General features: G+C 45.1%; 1 protein-coding gene across 1 annotated transcript in view; it reads left to right on the top strand.

The window, feature by feature from the left end:
- The first annotated feature begins 258 nt into the window (after window positions 1-258).
- The window catches only part of DIRAS2 (DIRAS family GTPase 2), a 29,500-nt gene continuing 12,123 nt past the window's right edge, over window positions 259-17,635 (top strand). The window contains exon 1 of the mRNA XM_028749087.2: window positions 259-588. The gene's annotated coding sequence lies outside the window, so the exon portion shown is untranslated. The remainder of the gene's footprint in view (window positions 589-17,635) is intronic.

Genomic DNA, 17,635 nt, shown 5'->3' with positions numbered 1-17,635 from the left:
CTGTGTGAGCTCTGTCAGGCTCAAGGAGCAGGGCTGTTGCTGCTGCATTTGGAGAGGCGAACAAAACAAAACAAATAAAATGCAATTTTGAAGGATGGGAGCCCAATTGTACGACAGAGATGACCGCCTTTGCCCGAGTGGTGAATTTCTTTTTTTTTTTAATAAGACCAAACCCAGCCCATCCCAAAGATGTGAATTCCACGTTTATTCAGTAGGTGGCAGTTAGAAGCTTAGATGAGATTTGCAGGCGCCATTTAGGTACTAATAGCAGCTGATGCAGCAGCCGGAGCCAGAGCTGCTCTGTCACAGAGAGGAGAGGGAGTAACTGGAGGGACACAAGCATTAACCACGGCCCAGGCACCCGGAGAGGAAGAGAGGGAGCTGGCATCTCAGTGACTAAAGCACAAGAAACGCCAGGAGCACCAAAGAACAGCCACCACTTGGACATAAAGCGGAAGAGGGAAGGAGGAGGGATACAGATTGGGAGAACTAAAAAACAGCCAGCTCCCAGCCTCAGCAGAAAGCCTCTACCTCAGCTACTATGACAGGCAAAAACTGAAGCATATTTATCGGACTTCTTCTTCTCAGGTAAGTCTCCTTATTTTTTATTTTTTAATAAACTCTCTCTAGAATGTTGCATAATGGTCAGGATGCACATTACAAGACTGGCTTTAGGCTACAATTTTCACCCGAATGAAATGTGAGGAATGTTTTGACCCATCTGCCTGCTGGAAAAGGGGTGGAAGTAATACAAGATTATTTTCTTTAAAAACAAAAACCAGAGGGGAAACTTAGTGAATGGAAACATTTCGAAATGCAAAAGGGAGGAATCCTAGTGAGGGAGAAGTTCATAGCTCCGCATCTTTCAAAATGTGCAGGTGATACATTTCGGGGTTAGATTCTCGTGGACCTTTTCTGTTTCTGAAAAAAGAGATAGCGAGCCCTGGCAAATGGATCTGAATATTTTCGAAGCCGAAGAGTAAGGCAGTGCAGGTTGGTAAGTTTTAAACAAATAGTCCCTGAGATGTTTTGAACAGAGATGGGTTGGTTCGCCTGCTTTGAACAGCTTGATCAATCATTAGCCCCGAAAGAAATCAAAACAAAGAACTGTTTAAGAAAATCAGTTATTTTATCTAGACTTCCTGCATTATCTTATAGCAAAATACGTTAAGGTGTGAAGATTCACACAGTGTTTTCTTTATACTTTTGCATGCCTATGTAGTTATTTTTAATAGGAATGCACATGCTTATGCAAATGTGCATTTATGCTTGTTTCCCATATAACCATATAGTTTGCAAGGTTGGGTTTTTTTTTTTTTTTTGGAATTAAGCTTGCTTTATTTTATTTTATTTTTAAAGAATAGAATCATAGACTTGTAGGGTTTGAAGGAACCCTGTGGGTCATCTAGTCTAACCCCCTGCAATGCAGGCTTCTCTGAATTCAAAGATACTTAGTCCCAAGTTTGTACAGAACTGCAGCCAAAATTTAGTTATGTGCGTGGAGTATGGATTCCTGGTGTTGTACAGGGGCCATGTTATAGCCCTATAAAACATATGAAAAAATGTTCCCACTGGAAGTATTGCAGTTCTAGAGAGTGCTTCACCATTATCCAGCTGAATTTAGCACATACTGGCACCTTTTCTTGTAACATTTAGCCCCACACAACTTGTGAATAATTATTAAATAGATTTGCCCGGAAAGCTGTGCTTGTTGTGGTTCAAGAAACTGCAGCTGTAAGGCAAGTAAGGGAGAAATGAGAGAATGATGCACGGTTCATAGATTCCATAGATTTGGAGCCTTGGAAGGGACCCAGAGGGTCATCTAGTCCAACCCCTGCAATGCAGGGATCTTTTTGCCCAACGTGGGGCTCAAACCCATGATCTGGAGATCAAGAGCTGCATGCTCTACAAACTGAGCCACGGATGGTGTAGAGAAAGTGGCCAGAAATACTCCCCACCCCCTTTCATAATACCAGAAACCTGCGGTCATTCGATGAAGATAACTTCTGGAAGCTTAATGACCGATAAAAGGAAGTATTTATTTCCACAGTGCATCGTTAACCTATGAAATTACTTCCCACTGACATGGACAGCTTTAAAAAGGGGTTAGTCAATTTAATAGAAATTAAGGCTAGTCTAAATGTCTCTAAATGGATACTAGACTAAATTCCAGCTACAGAATCCTAGCAATTTCCCTCATGTCCTGCTTAGTTGGCTTCCCGTGGGAATCTCCTTGACCATTGGGAAACAGGAATTAGATGGGTTGATCTAGTGGGAATCCTCTTAGGTTCTTATGCTCATTTAAGAAAGGAAATCTTTCCCAGATTATTTTTTTTAAATCCAGCCCAACCGAACTGAAACACAATTATCTGTGGACATTTAATCAGATGGATTTCATCACCTGACACCGCAGATTTAGTCTGCAGAACTCTTCTAATTCCCATGACAGCCGTTGCTACTTCTTAATTGAAGGTGGAGTCAATATTTAGTTTTCAAATGAAGTCAGAAAAAAGAACAGGGAAAATTGGTTCACTCAATCGCCGTCAGATTAGTTAGAAAAACTTCCGAAATACAAGAGCATTCCAGCAATGGAATAGACTTGGGGTGGTTGTAACATCTTCTTTCATGGAAACTTTCACAAAAGCAATGTAAGTAAGGTGGGTCAGGCCAGCTGTGCTCAGAATATGACATTAGTGGCTTTCCTGTGTTGTGTATATCCAGCATTTGGCGTTGAGATGTATTTAAAAATGGGAGAACTCTCTCTTCTGGTTTGTGGAAGGATCTTCTTGCAGGGTACTAGGCTGGAGAAGCCATGGGAGATCCATCCAACTTTGTGATTCTGTACACGTGAGGATGAAAGATCTTGGCGCATGTTTGGCCTTAGCAACATTTGAGTTCTTTCTGTGCATCACGTGCTCAGATACGTCATATTTTGTTGTTGGCATCTGCCTCAGGAGACAATGGAGGAGTGTGCCTTTGTGGGTGAAGTCAAGCCATTGGAGAGTTACAGCACCTGCTGTGGCTGTAGAGACCGATAAGGTGTTAAAGGTTTCACAACTGCATTTATTGACAGAAGGTATTTAGCTCAGGGGTAAAGCGCTGTGGGTTAAACCACAGAGCCTAGGACTTGCCGATCAGAAGGTCGGCGGTTCGAATCCCCGCGATGGGGTGAGCTCCCGTTGCTCGGTCTCTGCTCCTGCCAACCTAGCAGTTCAAAAGTACGTCAGAGTGCAAGTAGATAAATAGGTACCACTCTGGCGGGAAGGTAAACGGCGTTTCCGTGCGCTGCTCTGGTTTGCCAGAAGCGGCTTAGTCCTGCTGGCCACATGACCCGGAAGCTGTACGCCGGCTCCCTCAGCCAGTAAAGTGAGATGAGCGCCGCAACCCCAGAGTCGGCCACAACTGGACCTAATGGTCAGGGGTCCCTTTACCTTTACCTTAAAGCACCTGATCTGCATGGGGAACACCCCAGGCTCATTCCCTGGAACCCCCAGTTTAAATTATCAGGTAATAGGTGATGTGAAAGTCCTCTGTTGATGTTAGGATACTGTCAGCAGCTCCCGGCTGGTTGCCCAGGGAAGTATAAAGACAAGGGAAAGTTTCTTACCGTCCATTTTTATTTCAAACTTTACAGAGAGAGGCTATAGACCCCAGCCTTTTGTATAATGGCATTGTCCTGAGTTAATCTCCACCCCCTTCTTTCCCACTCCCTCATTCGTCATCACCATCTCCTCTACGGGTGCTGCTATGTGCCCTCTGTCTTTGAGCTCTTTTTGCTCTCCTACTTTTTAGGCTCGCCAGGTTCTGGGAGATGTTGGGTCTAGAATGCTTTCTAGTGACAAAATGTCAGCCAGCTGCCGGTCCGGTTCTGCCTCCTCTTCTCCCATTATTTCTTTTTCTTTTTGCCTAATCTGCCTCTGAGCTGTGACCTCCCTCAAATCTCTGTTGCAAATCTATACAGTGGTACCTCGGGTTAAGTACTTAATTCGTTCAGGAGGTCCGTTCTTAACATGAAACTGTTCTTAACCTGAAGCACCATTTTAGCTAATGGGGCCTCCCGCTGGCGCTGCACTGCCGGAGCACGATTTCTGTTCTCATCCTGAAGCAAAGTTCTTAACCTGAAGCACTATTTCTGGGTTAGCAGAGTCTGTAACCTGAAGCGTATGTAACCTGAAGTGCCACTGTATTGTCTTCCTCTTCCTCCTCCCTGGAAGGGTCAGGATGGGGAGGCGGTTTCCGCCACTCCTCCTCCTCTGCTCAGTCCCTGACAGTTGAAGACTCTGGAGCCCACTGCATAAATGGGCAAACAATATGACCTGCTCTTAAACAGTTTCCTAGCTTCCTATTGCATCCCCCTCTCCAGCACTGGTAGGTCATAAGGTATGAAACCTGCTTTCCACTGGAAGTCTGTTTATTTTATTCTATTCCCTAAAGCATTTTTTTCCCCTCCTGGTTCAGGCAGGTGTGTTGCAGAAATATCATTTATGACATGTAATTTCCATTTCTGGAATTCTATTTGTTTTCTTTTAAACCATGCCTCAGAGAACACTCTATTTTTTTCCTGTGTGTTGCAAAAGAAAATAAAACCATGTATATTTCCTGTACAATTCTTTATTGCACGGGTAGTGCTTGGACAACAGTTCATAATGCAAACCCACTATGGCCATTGAATTCAATGCAGAATTTCTTGATGGCATGAAAAATATGTGGGGCAGTTTGATAGGCAGTGCAAGATGCTGTGGTCTTGTTCCAGTGGTGAAATGAGTCGCAGTCACACTAATAGTGTCTACTTGGATGCCCAAACCATTTCCCTAGCTTCCAAAATACACATTTCAGCTAAAGATGCCCATTATAAAATCTATGGCAGTCAACTGAGTCACCAAGGCAATTTAAAATAATTTGGAAAAACAACTAGATACTTTCTAGCACCACAGTATAGTTTCCTCTGGTGCAAGGCTGACTGAAATTATTTTATTCTGATGGCTAGAAACAGTGAACGTTTCATCTAAATTGAGCCCTCCAACATATAACAATAAATTTAACCTGGAAACGAGAATGTCATAATTTAAACGAGGATACTGTTTTTCATTTACTTGCTGATACGCATCAGCCAGGAGCCAAGGAATATAAAGAGTTAGTGAAATGTGGAAAAAAAGGAAGCCAGATTCCATCTTCTACATTCCTTAACTGAGATGCTGTCAGCACATTCTGGAAACCCCGGTAATCCAATCAACGTTGCATTAAAGCAGCAGGGAGAGAGATTTTGTGTCAGAATGACTAGTGAATACTACAGAGCTAGCATCCTTCCCTCTTTTTAAGATGGATGTTCCATAAAGCTGCAGCATGGGTGAAAGCACATCAATTTCCAGGTTGCATAAGGTTCTTTCCACTAATGCTCAGCGGCTCTGACTGAAAATCAATGCTAGGCAGTAATGAGACTCGCCGAATCGCACGATTGTTTCTTTACTTTCCCCCTTTTGAATTGAACTTAAATCTTGTCACTGGAAAATGATGATAATTTCAGGGATTAAACCTCATAGCATCAGCCCTGTTCTGAATTCTTCAGGCGACTCCATTGCTATTAACAGGCACTAGCCAGGACATTAACTTTCACAAGTTATCATAAAAAGGACAAAAGACGCCCAAGATTAATTTTGAACATTAGGGTGACTATATTATAATTGCAATTTGTAAAATATTTTTTTATAAATTGACTTTTATAAATACCTGACTTTTAGAAGACATCTGAAGGCAGCCCTGTTTAGGGAAGTTTTTAATGTTCAATGTTTTATCATGTTTTTAATATTCTGATGGGAGCCGCCCAGAGTGGCTGGGGAGACCCATAATATATACATAATAAATGATGATGGCCTATTTGAACCCATAAAGCAAAATACTCGTGTCCGTGTGTTTATTATCCATTTGGGAACTGCGGGTCATGAGGCCTTGGCACACAATAGATCTTGCCGTTTGCGGAGAGGAGATTCCTGAAGGTCCTGGTGGGGGGCACCTGCTTGAGATCCTGCAAAATTCCTTCTTGTCCTCTCTACTAGTTTGATTGATTGATGAGTATTTATAAACCACTCAGTATTTAGGACAATCAGGGACGCAGGTGGCGCTGTGGGTAAAACCTCAGTGCCTAGGACTTGCTGATCGCATGGTTGGCGGTTCGAATCCCCGCGGCGGGGTGCGCTCCTGCTGCTCGGTCCCAGCGCCTGCCAACCTAGCAGTTCGAAAGCACCCCCGGGTGCAAGTAGATAAATAGGGACCGCTTACTAGCGGGAAGGTAAACGTCGTTTCCGTGTGCGGCGCTGGTGCTGGCTCGCCAGAGCAGCTTCGTCACGCTGGCCACGTGACCCGGAAGTGTCTCCGGACAGCGCTGGTTCCCGGCCTCTTGAGCGAGATGAGCGCGCAACCCTAGAGTCGGACACGACTGGCCCGTACAGGCAGGGGTACCTTTACCTTTACCTTTATTTAGCATAATGATAAAGCAGCATCTAAAAGAAACCACTAAGGGGGATGGGATTGTCTGGAGATTTGGAGTTGGTTGTCAGCAACATGCAGGTGACATGTAGATCCATAATCTCCCTTTCTTCTCAGCTCATAGAGGCTGTGGAAGTTCTCAAACATTCTCTGAAACCATTGATGGGCTGGATGGGGGGTGAACATGCAGAAACTTACCGTAAGTGTCCTTGGTTATGAAGACAGCTGGTCCAGTGATAGAATATCCGCTTGTTCTGGAAAAGATTCCACTCTTCTTGAAATATGAAGTTTACATTTTGGGAGTGTACTGAACTGGCGCTGTTCCTAGATGGTCGAGACAAGTGGTGGCTGAGATTACGAGAACTTTTGCTCAGCTTAGGCCGGTGTGGCAACTGGGTCCATTTCTAGAGAGAGCAGACTTGGCTACAGTCAACACATGCCTTGGTTACATCTAGACTAGATTCCTGTAGTGTGCTGTATGTTGACACAAATTCTGCATATATATTAAAGGTGCAAGAGCCCTGAATGCTTTTTGCACCTGACTGTCCTAGTTCAATCTGGCACTGAAAGTAAAGAGTGTAATACTCTGTACCAGTCAAAGTGAGAATTCTAAGGCTGGGTGCCACCACCACAAAGGCCCTGTCTGTCAGGCTTCAGGGAACTGGCTTCCTTCCTGGTAGCAGTAAATAAGAAGAGATCAAATGAAAGGAACGTCTTACCAGTTAGATTCTTTCATAATCATAGGGAGAGAGAAAAAAGAACATGTCTACTAGAAATGGTGGTGCTCCCAATTAAGGCTCACTCCCCCCCCCCATTCCATCCCTATTAATCTACATCACTCCTACGTTTTGTAATCTGAGCTTGTACCCTTTGCGCTTTCTGTTCTAACACTTTCTGAGCTCTCCGTCTCTTTGGAGAAGGGGGGTGAATGCTGTCCAGAGACTGTGAATCTGTTAACTCTCTCTCTTCTAGTGTTTCTCCTGCTAGCTGTTCCCCATCCAGTATTTCCCAGCTTCTGCCTTCTGAACTATGCCCCTCTGCAAACCATTGTTCCAAATCTATACCGTCCTCCTGCTCCTGGGAAGATTCAGGATCAGGATCGGGGTAGGGGTTGGGGGTGGCTCCCACCATTCCTCCTTAGTGCACCCCTCATCAGCATGGTCTCTGACTCTGTCTGACATAATCACCTGTTTCTTTTCTGTTGGTGGATGAAATATACTGAGAGTCGAGAGTGGATTTCATGCTCTTTATTCAGCTTGTAGTGGTGAGGAGGAATGGAAGTTCCCCCAGAATGTCTGCTTTATATACATTATTTACACAATGGGCCCCACGCGATTGGCTAATTCCGGGATTCTCCTGTAGGCCAATCAGGTTGCGGATTCACTTCTACCTGGAGCTGGATTGGGTGGCTCCTGTGGACCAATCAGACTGCTGCATTCTGGATCCTATTGTTCTAGGACCAATTAGACTGTTGCATTCTGAATCCTATTGTTCTAGGACCAATCAGACTGCTGCATTCTGAATCCTGTTGTTCTAGGACCAATCAGACTGCTGCATTCTGAATCCTATTGTTCTAGGACCAATCAGACTGCTGCATTTTGGATCCTGTTCAACTCAGTACATAACAGTGGAGGTATCCAGAGAATTGTCTCTGAGGAGTATCTTAATATCTTGGTTGATCATGGTGTGACAAATTGGTATGATAGACCGAAGGGCTGTCTAGTCTTGAAGTGTGTGAGGAGACTAAAGAAAATTAATATAAACCATGTAATAGCTGCAGATGCCCCACCCACATTTAATGGATGCATCTCAAACTCTGAACATGGTTCAAGAGGAGCTCCATAGACTTCCCAAAATGTACTTCATAACAACTGGTACTGAATTTATAGTATTTTGGTTTTGATCTGTTGACCACAGTATTGAAATGATTGACAAATACAGCAAGCATTTTTCTCTGGATGTGGCTTCCTTGCAACGGAATTTTCAGCTTGTTTCAGGAAGAGAAAAGGGCATCTAGTTTGTAACTAGACTATATTTTATTGCAAATGCAACATCTAAATTATACCAAAATTTACTTGATACATTTTAAGCATCAAATGCATTTTCCCTGTATGCCCACACAGAATTCATATGGTTTTTAGAAGATAGTTTGGCTGGATGTTGTCAGCTACTGGTATGAATACTTCATCCTCTGTGATTAAACTTAGCTCAGCTGGAAATATAGAACACCAGAACTGATTGTTCTCTTGCTACTTAGGCCTTCAAAATACCAGTATTAATGACTGCTCATTGAAAACATGCCAGCTGCTTTGCTTAATCAGAAATGAAGCCCTGTGATCAATGAATGATGGACTGGTTGCGCTATTCCTCTCTGCCATTTGTGTGTGAAGACACAATGTAGAGTTGTTTGGCCTCTGAGAATGCTGCTGTCAGTACTTACTGGCACAATTGTGATATATTTCACAGCATCTAATAAGTGGCCCTGGAAACGCGGGTGGCGCTGTGGGTAAAAACCTCAGTGCCTAGGACTTGCCAATCGTATGGTCGGCGGTTCGAATCCCCGTGGCGGGGTGAGCTCCCGTCGTTCGGTCCCAGCTCCTGCCTACCTAGCAGTTCGAAAGCACTCTTAAGTGCAAGTAGATAAATAGGTATTGCTTTATAGCGGGAAGGTAAACGGCGTTTCCGTGAGCTGCGCTTGTGCTGGCTCGCCAGCTGCAGCTTCTTCACGCTGGCCACGTGACCCGGAAGTGTCTTCGGACGGCACCGGCTCACGGCCTCTAGAGCGAGATGAGCACGCAACCCTAGAGTCGGACACGACTGGCCCATACGGGCAGGGGTACCTTTACCTTTACCTTTACTAAGTGGCCCTAAACAGATAATCAGATTCTTTGCATCAGGATATCCTTTTATCTCAGCGCCCCCCGCCCAACAGATGCCTGTCCAGATCCTCTTCAGAAGCCCCCAATGGCTTCTGAAATTAATCGTGTGAATGCATTCAACATTGATGTGCCTTTAAGGTATGTGTGAGATTCTTTAAAACTGACCAGTTGGACAAGGGTATAACCTTGCCTCTCCCAGGCCTAGACCCTGCCCAGTGGTGGACTCCAGAAAGTTCTCCTGGCCACGGTCCCCTCCTCATTCATGCCAATGGAGCCTGAAAGCACAGAAGTATCCCCAAACCCAGAGGGGTGCTTCATGTCCAGACACCCAACTCAGGAGCTGGCAGATCTTAGAGCCCTCTGCCAATTATCACATGAGGTTCCTGGATATGATGAATGTTGTAGGGTGACCCTTAACCTTGGTCATCCCCTACCAACCATTAATCTGCATATGCCGACAAGTTCTGGCATTTGTAATCAATAAAGTTGTGGCCCAGTTTAATCCCAATATTGCTACTCTGTGACTTAGTCTAGGATTGTCTGTGCTTCATTGCACCTGGGTGCGCAAAACAAAAACCACAGAACTATATTCATGTGCTTAACATCACATCTAGCTTGACCCTGTGGCAGGAGATCCCACAAGGTCTCTAAGTGCTTAGTTGCACTGTCAAACCATCCCCTTATACTTCAATGTTCCTTGTAATCTTAAATCTCTATCCCTCCTGTTTAAATGTCCTTGACCTATTCTTCAAGGACACTACAAACAGTTCAGAGGCAGAACAGACAGTCAGAACAGGCAACCACTGAGTGCCAGAACATGCAGTAAGCTAAAATAATCTGATTTAAGCCCCACTGCAAGGGAGAAGAAAATAAATGCAGGAATTGGTTCTGAACTGGTATGGGAGGACTATTAAAAAATTTAGCAGCCCTAGCAAGGTGGCACTACTGTATAATTTTACTTCGAAATGCTTTCTCTTATGAAACCTTGACTTTTTATGAAAACATGTTTATGTCCTGATCTCATAACCAGCCACAAGTGATCATCATAGCATCTGAAGATTGTGGTTGAAGTTGAATTCTGAAGAGACAGAAGGATGGTTTTTGGGGGACAGGGGGCGGACAGGTGTGGAGGATTCCCTGGTCCTGAATGGAATAACTGTGCCCCTGAAGGACCAGGTGTGCAGCCTGGGAGTCATTTTGGACTCACAGCTGTCCATGGAAGTGCAGGTCAATTCTGTGTCCAGGGCAGCTGTCTACCAGCTCCATCTGGTATACAGGCTGAGACCCTACCTGCCCATATAACACCTGTCCTGAAAGACCTACATTGGCTCCCAGTATATTTCTGAGCACAAGCCAAAGTGTTGGTGCTGACCTTTAAATCCCTAAACGGCCTCGGCCCAGTATACCTAGAGGAGCATCTCCACCCCATTGTTCTGTCCAGACACTGAGGTCCAGCGCCGAGGGCCTTCTGGCGGTTTCCTCCCTGCGAAAAGTGAGGTTACAGGGAACCAGGCAGAGGGCCTTCTCTGCAGTGGTGCCTGCCCTGTGGATTGCCCTCCCATCAGATGTCAGGGAAATAAACAACTATCTGACTTTTAGAAGACATCTGAAGGCAACCCTGTATGGGGAATTTTTAATGTCTAATGTTTACAATTTGTTATGTGCTGTAAGCCACCCAGAGTGGCTGGGGTATTCCAGCCAAATGGGTGGGGTATAAATATATCATCATCATCATCATCATCATCATCATACATTGGTCCAAAGCCATGTCTTTAATTAACATACCACTTTGGGCACAATTGCATGCATCTGTCTTGCACTCTCAGGGTTTCTGAATGAGGTCTCGTGGGTTTGGTTCTTTATTCTGAAATGATACATGAAACACTAACATCTCCTAACGTGCAGCATTTCTGCAGGGACTCTTAAGTGCATTTCCAGACAATTCTAATTTTGAACAGAAGCTTAATGGTGCCCACCCCTAAATGCAGGAAGCTACTGTTTAGACACACCTTTAGGAAAGCAAACTATTAACGATGACCTTCTTCTTTATGGCACTTGAGGGTAGTCTGTAATGAGTTCCCATCAACTTATTGAGATTACTTAGCAAGGCTCCTAAAATTCAAAAGCAAAGACTGGCCTGATTATTGTGCCACTACAATAATGGCACCACTGATGCACTAAGAAGTGGGAATGTGTGTTCTCTTAAGCAACAGTGTGCAAAATCCATTAGGAGCTGTCCATAGAAATATCAAATAAACTTACTATTTAGCACCACTTCAATGATTGCGGAAGCAGAAGAATCCTGTTGTTTTAAGAACCCTTATCTGAGTATGTGATGCAACAGATGTTTCTATTCTCCGTGCTACAAGGCATGAGATCATCACTTCTGCCGTATTATAATCACTCGTATTCTCTAGTGTCAATTGTCCATCAGTTCAGGGTACTTAGAAAACTTGGAGAAGATTGGTAAACGCTGATGTTCATTAAATTGCTTACGAAATCATATCTACCAGCAGACAACTAGCAAAAAAAATCCTCTCTGAAGAAACTAGTTCTAGGATCTTATCGAGGATGCCGCAGTGTTGGACAGAAAGGGAGTACCAATTTTTGTTTGCTCAGGGAAAAACCCTCAAATGGAGACTTTTCATTACATCAGTCATCTTGTGCTTTACAGCTAAATTCGGTGTGACTTGGCTTGGTCTGCAGTCCTGTACTTAAAATGCTTCACAAAATTCTTTGTGAATTATTAATCGTTCCAATTGAAATTCTGCATGAACACTCAGAGCCCATCCTCCAGATGAAAAGGCCCGCAAGGCAGAATATCCCACACTTACAGAATATATACACTTACTTAGAAAAAAACTATGCTTTGCTTTTTTATTTTCCAACCCTCACCCTCTATATTTTATCCTTGGTGTGGGCAACTATTTGAAGTCCACCCAGAGGTGACTGTACCCTCGATACATGTCCTTTATTCTTGGCTTCTGAAAACCTAGGACAGTGTGCAAATTCTCTTGAGTGGGGATGGGGAACTTCAGATCTGGAGACTGAAGGCAGCCTGGCTCCAGTGCACATGTCCCCAGGCCACAGCCCTTGATGGCTGTACTTCCTGTCATCCCAGTGTTTTTGCCTGGCTGGAATGTTTCCTTGATAGTGGATCTTATTTTCCCAGATAGACAAATGTGTGCCGGGGGGGGGGGGGCGTAGAAACCTCTGTGTTAAGTCGTGGGTGGACCTATCAGACAACACAGCAATTCTTCAAACAGCTCTTGTTTATTCACAGGCCAGAACAGAACTGAACTGAACTGAAGGGTTCAGCCAGCCTGCTTATATAGAGCTCCACTAGAACGCAACAGTAACTATTTTCTGTAACTATCCAATCACTGAACGTCACTTTCAATCCCTTATTTGCATATGTGGACCTGAGTGAAAACTATCTACAGTATCCCCCTGCTGGCCCAGGGTGAGAACTTCAGTACTGTACATAACACTCTGCCTTTTGTATGGCTAGAATGTAGCCTACTGTATGGTAGGGGAGCAGGTGGCGCTATGGTCTAAACCACTGAGCCTCTTGGGCTTGCTGATAAGAAGGTCGGCAGTTCGAATCCCCGCAACGGGTGAGCTCCTGTTGCTCTGTCCCAGCTCCTGCCAGCCTAGCAGTTCGAAAGCACACCAGTGCAAGTAGATAAATAGGTACCGCTGTGGGGTAGGGATAATACTTATCTAGGGATGTGGGTGGTGTTGTGGTCTAAACCACTGAGCCTCTTGGGCTTGCCGATTAGCAGGTTGGTGGTTCAAATCCCTGCGACGAGGGGACCTCCCGTTACTCTGTCCCAGCTCCTGGCAACCTAGCAGCTGCCAGTGCAAGTAGATAAATAGGTACCACTGTGGCGGGAAGGTAAACAGCATTTCTGTGCACTCTGGATTCCATCACAGTGTCCCATTGTGCCAGGAGCGGTTTAGTCCTGCTGGCCACATGACTCAGAAAGCTGTCTGTGGACAAACGCCGGTTCCCTTGGCCTGAAAGCGAGATGAGCGTCGCAACCCCATAGTCGCCTTTGACCGGACGTAATTATCCAGGGGTCCTTTACCTTTTTTACTACTATACAAAGGTAAGGGTTGCATCCATTGCTTGGGCAACCTTTGCCTCTGGCCCTGCACACCCCCCCCCCCCCGCATCCCCCTGCAAGGGAATGTGGGTCTTGGACTGGGAAAGCTTCTAAACCCCTGCCCTACAGAGAACATTTGGGGCTTTTTGGGGAGTCCAAAATAAAAGACATAACTTTTTAGTCCTAGTTCCCTGGTCCTTGCATTTCTTCCCGCACTATTTTTACAGTCAATCGGCCTTTTTCTTCTTCCTAATAAGTGCAATCAGAAGATTCCATGGCAGTGTATAAAAGTGTGAAAAACAGGCCATACACCATATAACTAAACCAGTGTTTCCCAAACGTTTTTGGGCAACGGCACACCTGTTTACCGGAAAAAAATCTCGCGGCACACCACCATTAAAGCCCCGCCCCGTGACGTCAGCGCGCAGCGTCACGCCGGGAGGGACGCACAAAAGTGAAAGTTTTTTCCCTCCCCCTTGCCGGGGTGGGAGGAGGCAGCAGAGCGAGGGACTGAGGGACGGCGGCAGCTGAGGCGGCCACCCCTCGACGCCGTCCCAAAAGCCGCCAAAAAGCCCTAAAAAAAGAGGAGCAGCACAAAAAACACACCACACACGGGGGGCGTGTTCTAATTTGCTTCTAACTCCGGGTTAGAGCGCAGCACGTGGAGGATGGGTGGGGAAAGAGAGAGGAGGCGCACTGATAGAACGCCAGGCACGGGGGCCGCCAGGGAGAGCCAGCGCGCGCCCCACCCCGGACGCTCGCGGCCACCGCCATCCCTCCCTCCCAGGGAAGGCGGGATTAGAGCAAGCGCCCGGGCAGCAAGAAGCGCGCGCGCGCCGGCCCTGCCCTGGATCCCTCAGAACCGCCAGTCTCTGGGAAAGTGGGCTTGGCTTCAGAACTCTCAGGCAGCAGCACCCGCCGCCCGGCAAGGCTTCCCATTGGGAGGCGCGAATGCTTTAGTGGGCGGGGATTGGTGCAAATATAGGCAGGGCGGGCTGAGAGGAGGAGCCGCCGCCGAGGAGCAGCGACACCAGCAGCGTTTCCTCTCCCCCCTCCCCTCCCGTGTCAACAAGCGGGGCGCCTGCGCCGGGGGTTTGCGCGTCAGGCAGGCAGACGGCGAGAGCCCCGCGCTGGGCAGCCGCTGCTCGCCGCCGCCGCCCCGCGTCTCGCCGCCCGACTCGCCCGCCTCCCTCCCACGGCACACCAGCCGATGTCTCACGGCACAGTAGTGTGCCGCGGAACACCGGTTGGGAAACACTGAACTAAACGATGGGTGATAGCCATACTCAGGTCCACGGAAAAGTATCGACTTCAGTAATGGTCCTGCTCTTAGTATGACCGAATTGGATATTGCCTTGTTGTCTCTACTAGCCATAAAGGAAGGGATAAACTGATCCTACAGAGTTTCCCAAGTGTTTTTGTAGGTTGATCATGCTCCCAAAATCTGATGCTCTGCAGTTACCTCTTGCATGAAAAAAAAGAGCATAAGTCAGTGAGAGGAATGCAATGATTTCTTTTAAATCAGCCTGCTCAGGGGCTGTAATTAAACATTTTGTTAGAGAGATTCTTTAATCATTACTTATGCTCACTTACGATAATTTTATATTATAGTGATTTTTTTTAAAAAAGAGAAACCTAGCTAATAAATTAGGACTTTCTCTATCAGAGCCAGTTAATGTGAAAAGAGTTCCTAAGTAGCAGAGGCTATATATACACCATGAGTCTTAATCCACATTACACGTCAAGTCAAGAGTATATATTAGATTAAACTAAAAGTGACTCTTTCATGGAACAAATGCAAAACCTTATGAATGCACAAGCTTACCAGCAACTAGGATATTCATTGAGAGACATGCATAGTTGTCAACGTTTCCTTTTTTTAAAGGGAAATTCCCTTATTCCGAATAGGATTCCTCGCAAGAAAAGGGAAAAGTTGACAGCTATGGACATGGCATGTAACAATATAGCCCAAAGGAATCATCTTTCTGCTTTTTCACAAGGAAATTGTTATTAACTTGAAATTTTAAAAAAACCCCAAAATATTTCTTCATGCAACATCCGGTTAATTTATGGAGTTGCTACTCAGACTGAAATTCCCAGGTGTCAGAAAAGGTTATTTATGTATGCAACAACTGTGGCCCATGTTTTGTTAGCCCCAAAATGAAAAATGAGTGAGGTCCCAACCAAAGAAGGATGACAAATTAAGTTGACAGAATATGCACAGCTTGCAGTCTTAACACAGGAAAATAAGAGAACAAGAAGAACATACATTTAGAGAAGATTGGAAAACGTTTATTAGATATATGGGAAATAATTGTGTACAGCTGAAAATGCTGGCAGCATTAAGGTAAATTCAACTGTGTAAATAAGTTCTGATGGTTGTAATAATGGAATACTGAATGGTATAGTTTTTGTAAAATATGCAGAGATTGATGATATGCAAAATGAACCAGGGAAAGTGAAGAAGGGAAATCATTGATAGTTTAAGGATGTAAAAATTTAAATTGTAAAACAGAACATTTAATTAAAAAAACACCATACACACGAATTTCTAGAGTTGCAGCAGTATGTCCTGATGCTGATAACTAGCTGATAAATTTCATAAAGGATTAGACAGAGTTGAAGACAGTTAAGTCTAATTAGGCATAAGAACAAAAAATATAAATATAAATGGCACTATCTTAATGTTAACACTAGATCCTTGGGCACAGGGAATGCCTGTTTCAGTCCTGTCGATCCTGGGCATATTGCTGACCAGTGGCCACAAACAAGAAGCAGCAAATCTTCAATCCAGTCATACTGAGGCAAAGAGGAAGTCAGTGCAGCAAGCTTACCCCACCCAGGTTTGAACTCCTTTCTAAAATGCTCTGCCAATTTCAATTCAACACATCTTCTGTTAACCACTCTTAAGGAAGCTTCTTGGTGCAGTAGTAATTGATAGGGGCAAAATGCTGAACAAGGTGGACCTATGGTCTGATGGCACCAAGGGTTTTTATGTTCTTCTTATGGCTTCCACCCAATTAAAGAAATCTTAGTTGTTTAATCACATTCAACGAAACATTAGGAAGAACATTCTGAAGATACAAGCTGATTGACAGTGGAACAGATTGTCTCATGTGGTAGTGGAGTTCGCTGGAGGTTTTTTTACAGCGATCACCTGTCAAGGATGTTGTAGTTGAGTATTTCCTGCATCAGCAGGGGGTTGAACACGGGTGGCGCTGTGGTCTAAACCACGGAGCCTCTTTGGCTTGCCGATCAGAAGGTCGGCCGTTTGAATCCGCATGACGAATGAGCTCCTGTTGCTCTGGCCCAGCTCTTGCCAACCTAACAGTTTGAAAGCACACCAGCGCAAGTAGATAAATAGATACTACTGCGGCAGGAAGGTAAATGGCATTTCCGTGCACTCTGGTTTCCGTCCCGGTGTCCCGGTGCCCCAGAAGCTACTGTTAGGACCATTGTAAGACGTCCGCCAGCTTCCAACCATGGAAATCAGCAGCCTTCAAGCAAGCCAACTTGCCTTATTATCGCTCCCTAGCATCCCACTGCCAGAGGATTGCCTCCTTCCATTCACCACTTTGCCTCCTCCAAGTGGAAGAAACCTGGGCAGTGCTGAATGTCACATCCATTGCCAGGTGTGTGTCCTGCTAGAAACAGAAAAGGGCTTTCCCCTTGGCCTGCCTGTATATCCACTCAGTTGCCAAGTGCTTTTGTGACATCAGAAGAAACCAGAAGCAGTTTAGTCATGCTGGCCACATGACCTAGAAAGCTGTCTGTGGACAAACACTCAGCCTGAAAGCGAGATGAGCGCCACATCAACCCCACACCTCACAGTCACCTTTGACTGGACTTAACCATGCAGGGGTTTACTTTGAACTAAAGGATCTTTGAGTTTCCTTCCAACTGTGTGATTCTGTGAGTCTGAAAATATCAATTGTATCTGCATCTATTTGGATGCAAAAAAGGAGTATATTATGAGTGCAATTCAACTTTCCTATTACAAATGTTTCATCTCCACAAGTATTGTAGCTTGCCAGATAGATATGTCTTATTCTTTCCAGACAAACTGTTCTGGGGAGTTGTTGTTGTTGTTGTTTAGTCGTTTAGTCGTGTCCGACTCTTCGTGACCCCATGGACCAGAGCACGCCAGGCACTCCTGTCTTCCAC

This window comes from Podarcis muralis, chromosome 11 (genome assembly GCF_964188315.1).
Source record: "Podarcis muralis chromosome 11, rPodMur119.hap1.1, whole genome shotgun sequence".
In the NCBI taxonomy this organism is placed as follows: Eukaryota; Metazoa; Chordata; class Lepidosauria; order Squamata; family Lacertidae; genus Podarcis; species Podarcis muralis.
Note: the sequence above shows the minus strand (reverse complement) of the source record. Positions and strands in the feature narration are given on the sequence as shown.